We start from the raw sequence: 7,753 nt of genomic DNA on the forward strand, positions 1-7,753 counted from the left end.
CTCATTTCACTCTGCTAGGCATCTTCCCTCCCCATCATTAAAGGACTAGAGGTTGGTTCTCTGAAGAGGACCTCTGGGCAGGAGGCTGTGAGAGAGTACCATTCCGAGGACAGGGAAACTGAGAGAACATGTGCTTAGTGCATGCTAAATGTTGAAACTGCTCCCCTCCTCACCTTACCCTTACCAGTTACCTGCTCCTACCTCACTCCCAGAACACGAGCACCCAGACTCTTATCCTCCACAGAGGAGACTAGGGAATCTTTTGGCTCAAGAGGAAAAATCAAAGACCCTGAGATTTGAAGTCCCTGAACAAGAGGCCCACAATAACCACCGCACATTGAAACTCAAAGTCAGCCAGTTCACAATACAGGCAGAGCTCCCAGGCAGCTTTATCAACCCAACCTGAGCTCATTAGCAGACACCCAGGATTGAAAGACACTGAAGGACCTAAACAAACAGGAAAGTAATATGAGAAAACAGAGACCAAGAAATGAGAACAGTAATTCAAAACAAAATAAAACAAAAAATTATCAGAGAGCTGGGGAGATGGCTCAGTAGTAGAGCACTTGCCTGCTGGCATGCATAAAGCTCAGGGTCCTGTCCTCCAAAGAACAATATGATGATGATGATGATGATGACAACGATGACAATCACAACAATGATGGACTACCATAAAATATAGAAAAATACATTTAAATTTATGTATTCTCAGAAAGACTTTACATACATGAAACAAGCGCAGTTAAGGGGGGAAACGTCAAGGGAACAAAGGAAGAGCTCCTGTAAGTTAAAAACATGGTAGCAGAAATGAGAAACTTAAATAGTTAGAAGACTGAGTTGAGGAAATCCACTCAAAAGTAGAAGGAAAAGTTAGTGTAATGCAAAATAGAAGTAGAAGACAATTCCATGTTGTTCAACTCCTGAATAATAGGAGTTCCAAAGAGGAACAAGATAATACAGTGAGGGGAAAAAAAATCAATGAAATGTTTTTTGAAAAATTCCTGGAATTGATGGAGATAAATTTACAAAATGAAAAGGTTCACAAGTCCCTTGTATAACAGATTCAATTATTCAATCAATACATAGTAAATGCCTACTCTGTGCCAGGCAATATTTTAGGTTCTGAGGATAAAGAGTAAATGAAACTGACCAAAACTCTTGCCCTCATGGAGTGTACATGTTAAAAGGCTACTGTAATAATCCGGGGTGGGGGTGGGGGGTTCATTGATTGCTTGGGCAATGCAGAGACAGGAAACAGAGAAGTCAGATCTTGGATATAAGTTATAAGCTCTAAGCTGGCTATAAAGTGAGATTGGCTAATGGCAGACAGAGTTTACTAATCACTTAGAGGCAGAGTCTGAAAGACAGGAGTTAATGTTCAGTTACAAATGACTCTAAGTTTAAGACAACTGGAAGAAAATAAATGTCATTTAAGAGGTAGGAAAATAAAAGAGGTAGCAAGTAGGATTTGGGACTTGGTTTGGAACCTACAAAACTAGATGTACCAGTTACATACCCAGGTAGAAATATCATTAAGAAATTTTAAATGGGTCTGGGGTATAAGAGATAGGTCCGGGCTAGAGATAAACTTGAGTATCATCATTCTTCCTTCTAGGCCTTCCTATGCCTTGCTGCCTGAATCAGCCAAAAACATTCACTCTATCCTATGGTGGTACAGTATTCTGCTGTGACACACACTGTGGCATGGTAGATCATGGTCAATTTAGAAACAGAGAATTGAGCAGCTCAGTCCCTGTGACTGTTTTCCTGCTGGATGCACAGAAAGTATCTGGTTTCGATTTCTACTAATGTTTAGGTATCATGAATGTAAAACATATTCCCAAGACCCAGATGAGATAACATTAAAATTAACCATTTAATGAACTCTATTAGTTCACCTAATATATCTCTGCTTTTATTTGACAATCCCCCCCCTACGTGATTAATAGGCAGCAAATTCCACCCTAAGCATCAGAGTAGACCCTGATTAGTCCAAACAAACCAAAACATTGCCAATGAATAGTTTAAGACTATACTATACCTTGAGAAATAGTTTTGACCAACAACATGTGGGAAGATATCAGCCAGAACTTCTAGGACAAGTTTCCTACTCCCAAAAGAATGTTTCATTTTTTCATACAGAAAATGACAACATCCAGAGAAACTGAGGCCTATCTCCTCCCTGGCCTTCAAACTCAAGAAAGAGACAAGACAGAACAGAAAAGAAGGCATTTCCCTATATCGTTGGGTATGCTTCTAGGTTTTCACTGTTAGGAATGTTGTTGACAGGAATTTGAAAGACTATGTAACAACCTAGGACTTTTCCATATGTCTGGCCTATATTATCTTTCATAACTTGATGCAGTTATCCATAATCTGTCCTATTAGCTTTGGGTCAGACACTAGTTTTCTAGGTCCACTACCAGTATCTCCATTCAAGATACTGATTGTTAAATAGGTTTGTCACTCAAAACTTCCTTCCAAGGGGATTTTATTGTTTTTTCCTACCTAATTTCCTTGTATCATTCTTTACCTACCAATACCACATTTCTTTAGATAGTCATTTTTCCCTATTCTATATGGTTCCCTACATTAATCACAAATTTCCCCTCCTCCCTTGCAATCTATATTTGGCTGCTGAGGTAATGTTTCTAGAGAACTGGAATCTTGAGCAGGAACACAGGCTGGGAAATAGTTGAAGCAGAGTCATTTCCTTGACTGACTGCTGCAGAGACTGTCTTTACTTCCTGCTGCAAGACTTTGGTGCTCTCCTGGCTCCTTTCTTGCTTGGGGTCTGATTTTCCAACTCTTTCTTTAATTCTGTGAATTACCCAATAGCCATCCAATAAGGGCTTCTTTTGCTAAATTAGCCATAGCTTCTCTAGCTTGCAAGCAAAGAACCCTAAAACAACAATCACCCACAAATATCCACAAGCAATAATTTATCCACAAGTAATTATTGAATGAATAGATCCTTTTAATTAGTGTTCTTTGGATACAGTTGGTTATGGCAGCTGTGAGTTTGCCTGGCTGTATAATTATTATACAATAATCTTGGCTTTAGCCACATCATGAGTACCATTTGCCAAAATCCACTTCTCTACATAAGAGACACTCCCTTATCTCTCACTATAAAGGCTGGCTTTGAATAGAAAAGATATCAGGCCAGAATTTTATGGTGGCTGGCAGGTTAACAACATCCACTATCTACTGAGGACATCACCAGGACATTACCTTGAGTTTTGTGGGTGGAAAGGACTCCATGAGATTGTACACCCCATGAAAGGTGTTCTAATGGGGCTATTTAAGAAACTCTGTGAAGTCTGATCATGACATCAATGATGATATTGAAGGGGCATGGTTAAAACCTAAATGTTATGTGTGTTTCTTCCTTTTTCCAATAGTCCCATTTAGTGTGATTTCTGTTTTTGTTTTTTTCTAAAGCCTGAAAGCATTAGAATAGAAGGGCTGTCAATGAAAAGTCATTGCCTTAAGCTCAGAGGCACAGTGTCTCCTGTCCTTCTCCCAGCCTGCCAGTCATTAAAGATCGGATAGTCCTATAGGTCATACTATCCAGGACACATATGTATCAAACATCATATGTACCCCACAAGTATGGATAATTATTGGATGTCAGTTAAAAATTGAAATAAAATACACAACCAAATGCACACCAAATTCTGTGACATAATATTAGCTCAATATCCTTTATCTCAGGTCAAGTACTAGAGTGTTAAGAGTCCATCACATTTTATGTTCAGAGGCTTCTGGCTATGGTAGAGAATAGACAGGTTCAAGTTCAGAGAAGAAACTAACAGAGACTGAGAAGGAAGGAAATATAGTTACTGTTCAATAAATATTGATGGAAGGAATAAATACAGGCAGCTAAGAAGAAATGAAGAAAACATTAGATACAGTTCTGCTCTGAATCCATTGCTTTCTACTACACCATTCTGGTTCTTTTGCTTTTCTGTATTTCTGTAAAATATTCAAAACAGTACATACATAAGGTTATGCAGCCTTGTTTTACATGTAAGAAAATTAAAGCCTGGACAAAAAAAAAATAAGTGATATAAGCAGGATATGCACCAATGAGTATGAGGAAACCTTGTTAAGGTAAAGTCTCCAGGTGACCAGCAGAGAAAACCAATGGGCCCTCTTGGTGGCCCCATGAGTGGCCCTAACCAGAGTAGTTTATTTGTTAAATAACATAGAAACCATTTATAACCATTAAAACAGATAAAAAGTTTTTTGTTTCAAGGGTCATTATAGGAATTAAACAAATTAGAGTTGCTATGGCTTGATATGTCTCTCTCATGCAGTAGTGCTGGGCCCTAATAAAGAGGTGAGAAGGAACTGTGAGCTCTGCCCTCGCGAATGGACTAATGTTGTTCTCACTGGAGTTGGGTAGTTACTTAGAAAATAGATTTGTTATAAAAGCAAACTTTCCCACTCTTGACTTTCTTCCTTACTCCGTCGGATGGTGCCCATCTCAAGACTCCAGGGCCATGCTCTTGGACCTCCAGCCTCCAGACCCATCAGCCAAATAAATCCCTATTCTTCGTAAATCATGGAGCCTCGGGTATTCTGCTCTTATAGCAAAAAATAGACTAAAACAAGATTGCTAAAAGGAAAATTGGGAGTGATTAGAAATGTATCTGGAATTTCCTCTTCAATCTGTATGATTATTCTCTCCTGAGATCCTTGATGATTCATGTTTTTGTGTTGTGCATCAGAGAAGGCTTCTCAACATCATCAGCTAGCAAAGGAAGACGCAGTACCAGCTTTCTCTAGTAGTACTCTGGCCACATCTTCTGCTTCTCTCATATCTTGGCAAAAGTACAAAAGAACCTTTAACACATTGTAGTCCCCAAATACCGCCTCCATGGTCCACTTGCAGGCATGACTAAGATAGCCTTCTTATCTGATATAAGCAACAGATAAAATTTGATTTTTCCCCCTTTTATTCTTACCAACTATTGCCAGTGGGTAAATGCAGTAGATTTAGTATCCTGAAACATTAAACTCTTATAAGTAAGTAATAGAGCTCCCAGAGGGCCACATACTGCACATCTAAGTGGAAATCTATGCATATTTTTATTTTCTTGGACTCTTTCTATAAATACAATTGGAGAAGTGTAAGGACAGAGACTTGATGATGACAACACGAGCAAAACTGCATCTCACTAAAGAAAACACCTTCTCTTCCAAACTCTTCTGCTTCCCAGGGACTAAGACCCTTATAAATAAAGGCCATCAGTGGTGAGATGTGGATTTTCCTGGAATAAGCACTGGAAGAGAGAAGGAGATTAGAGTTCATTTGCTTTCCCAGTCACACAAGGAGCCTAGTGAGTTATCTGGTTCTAGGCAGCCTTCTTACATCAAGAAAAAGACAAAACATGGAAGAGGGTAGGATCTGTCCTTGTGAGGGTCACCTTGCATTGCCATTTCTGTGAGACCAGGACACACCTCAGTGGCTGTGCCAATCTTATTCACCACTCGTACAATCTTCTGAAGAAATTCTACTGGCACCAGCACATACCCTGAATAGTGCAGGACCATGTTAAACCCCATGTTCCAGAGGACAAATGGTGACAGTAAAAAGGCTTCCATTCCATTTTAATGACCTGATTCTCATCTTTACGTCCTCAAAATGTGTTCATCTGTCTACATCCATGTCCACCTTGGTCCATGACCCTGACTGCTCCTGGGGAAGAGGAGTCAGGCTGCAAATCCACATGGAAACTACTCCTGCAAGGATGAGGGCTGCTTGTATGAAAATCCAAGGGCCATTTCTCATCTTTCCTTATGCAAATTGTTGGTTGTTCAGAATAAACATGCCTCCCTAGAGAGCCATCCATCCTCTGGTATAGAGTGCAATACTGGACAAACATACTCTGCTGGACCCTGTAGCTCTGAACAGGAGACACACGGTTTTGACCATTCTCAATCTCTTAAGGCCAAGAGGTGTCGTGGCCACCAAGGCTAGTTCCAGGGATCAAAATGCTAACTCAGCAGGCTTACATTTTTCTACAAGCTTTTAGAAATATGTTTCCTCCTTCTCCTTTTCCAGAATTGACTTTAACAGCAAGAATTCAAGGAGCTTCCCTGATGTCTCATGTAATGTAGCCTTTCCCCATAAGTGCTCCCTGCACCATCACATATCTTGCTCCATCTGGACCTTTGTCACTTAAATTCATCTTCTACTGACACAGGCAGCTGCTTAATCCCAAAATGCACACCACAGTTTTTGCTGAAGGCTTTGAATGTATCTTCATAACTATAACATCAAAATTTCTGCTTCTCTCCATATTGCCAGATGCAATATCACTTGGAACATTGTAATGTTCACTGACATAAAGGAGTGTTTGAGTCACAGCTCAAATCCTCCTCTCAGGGAGCTGGCTGGCCCTTACACCTCTGAAAAAGAACTTTACATTTTGATCCCTGTGGCTTCCACCTAGAGCCAGGAACCTCTGCAAAATAGCCATTTTTGCTCTCAACCCATGACCTCTGACAGAGATGCAGAAGTCAGGCTGGGCCTGCCAACAAATGTTTTCAGCCTGTCTGGGTAAACTCTATCTACCAATTTTAAGAAAAATCCAACTTTTCCCAGAAACTTGATGTGTGAAGATGCTGGCCTGTGGAATCCTTTCAAAAACTTACAGTTTCTTCTTTGGGACATTTCTACAATTCATCTTCTGAAAAAACCTGGACCATGCTTGTTTGCACATGCTGGATTTTGTGTCAGCTACATATAGGACTAAACAAAAGGTTTTCCCAATGGTTTTGAAAGTAATCCCTCCAATCTCTTCTTACTATTCACCTGCAGACCCTGGCCAGTCAGAGATAGTGTGGCAGCCAGGCTAGGACATATATTGCCTTTCCTTAAGTCACTATCTTAGTCCATTTTCTGTTGCTGTAATAAAATACCTGAGGTTGGGAAATTTCTAAAGAAAAGAGGTTTATTTAGCTCATAGTTTTGAAGGCTAAAAATCCAAGATTGGGTAGACTGTTCAGCCTTTAGTGAAGGCCTCATGGTAGATAGTATCACCGAGGTGGGAATGTGTACAAAAGAGATCATATGGTAAGGCAGGAAATCAAAGAGACTCAGGGGTCATACTAGCTCTTTTTATAACAATCTTCTCTCATGGAAATAACTGGGGTTCCACAAGAACTACATTAAATCTTTCCAAAAGCATGTCCCCCAATGACTGAATCACCCTCCACCACTAGTAGCCCCCTACTTTTTTTTGTAGTGGAGGAGATAGAACCCAGGGCCTCACACATGCTAGGAAAGTGTTTACCCCTGAGATATACCCCAGCCTTAGGCCCCACCTCAACACTGCCACACTGAGGACAAGTCTCCAGCAAATGTGACTCTTTGGGCAACACAGGCAAACCATATTGAAATCATAGTCAACACCATTTTGGTGGTTTACTGAGTGAGTTCAGGGTGTGTCCAGGGGAACTGAAGGGCAGCTCCAGAAAGATAACCCAAATTTCCTTGGAATAAGAGGGACCCTGTGGAGGCTGTAAAGTGTCATCAATGGTCCCTTCTTACTCTTGGGTTGAGGTCTGGATGAGTCTTTACCCTTAGGTCACAAGGGGACTGTTTCCCACCAGCTTTGATGTCCAACCCCACTGTGATCTTCTGGTCTCTCTTGGAATATGATTGAGTCCTCTGACTACCAAGGAGAGGAACACTTCTCTACCTCATGCCCTGTTAGCTCCACCCTCTACATCCTCATTC

Source organism: Heterocephalus glaber, unplaced genomic scaffold (assembly GCF_053883595.1).
Source record: "Heterocephalus glaber isolate CG9 unplaced genomic scaffold, H.glaber_assembly_v1.0 deba00001719, whole genome shotgun sequence".
In the NCBI taxonomy this organism is placed as follows: Eukaryota; Metazoa; Chordata; class Mammalia; order Rodentia; family Bathyergidae; genus Heterocephalus; species Heterocephalus glaber.